The sequence below is a fragment of the Amblyraja radiata genome, chromosome 5, assembly GCF_010909765.2.
Source record: "Amblyraja radiata isolate CabotCenter1 chromosome 5, sAmbRad1.1.pri, whole genome shotgun sequence".
Lineage (NCBI taxonomy): Eukaryota > Metazoa > Chordata > Chondrichthyes > Rajiformes > Rajidae > Amblyraja > Amblyraja radiata.
Genome location: NC_045960.1, coordinates 81,763,122 through 81,763,971, shown reverse-complemented (window position 1 = coordinate 81,763,971; position 850 = coordinate 81,763,122).

The following is an 850-nucleotide window of genomic DNA, read 5'->3' as shown; positions in this document are numbered from 1 at the left end:
CTGGCTGTGGGTCTCTGGGATCTCCGTGCTTGCAGTGGGCCTGGGGGTCGGTGTCCCATTGGTCCTGACGTCTCCGGTGACTGGCACTGACCTGCTGGCATTGCCGACGTGAAGACAGTGCAAAGCCCCCGCGCCGGTGCAATGAGCGGGGAGCTGGACAGGGGAGGGAAGGGGTCACACACATGGCCGGGAAGCAGAGGGGTGTAGGTGGGGTGAAACTGAAGGGAGCGACAATCTGCTGCTGCCTGCCCGCTGAGTTAAAAAGTTCCCATGCAAGACTCACGATACACTGTGTACCGTGAGTCTACCGTGGGAACTTTTTAACTCAGCGGGCAGGCAGCAGCATATTGTAAATTATTAACCCTCCCGCGCAATATACCCTCACCTTCTCTTTTATGAATGGGGATTTAGTTCCCCTTTCTTCAAGGACCGACCGGAGGTTCCGCTGTCACCTCTGCGGGCCGCCCTCGGTGAACGTTTTCAAGGACCTCTCTTCAAGGACTGAAAAAATGTCCGCTATTCGGAGGTTTTCGTTATTTGGTTCTTCGGATAAAGGTTTGTGCACCTGTATTGAGGACCTATTTGATGCAACGTTTTTGAAGGCAATGGCAAGTGTTAGTGTTGTTTAATAAAGAAGACAGAGTTGGTGAAAGTGTGACCGTCAGTGATGAAGGTGAGAATTTAAGATTTTTACTTTCAGCATCATACAGTATATTCACTCATTCGCTGAATGATTGAAGCAAGGTGCAGAGTGACTGTTGGAGATCGGTTGGATGAGAAAAGACCATGGAGGGATTTGAAAGTGAATATGGATACTTTGGGATTTCAAGGAGTGTCTTTGTGTGTAGAA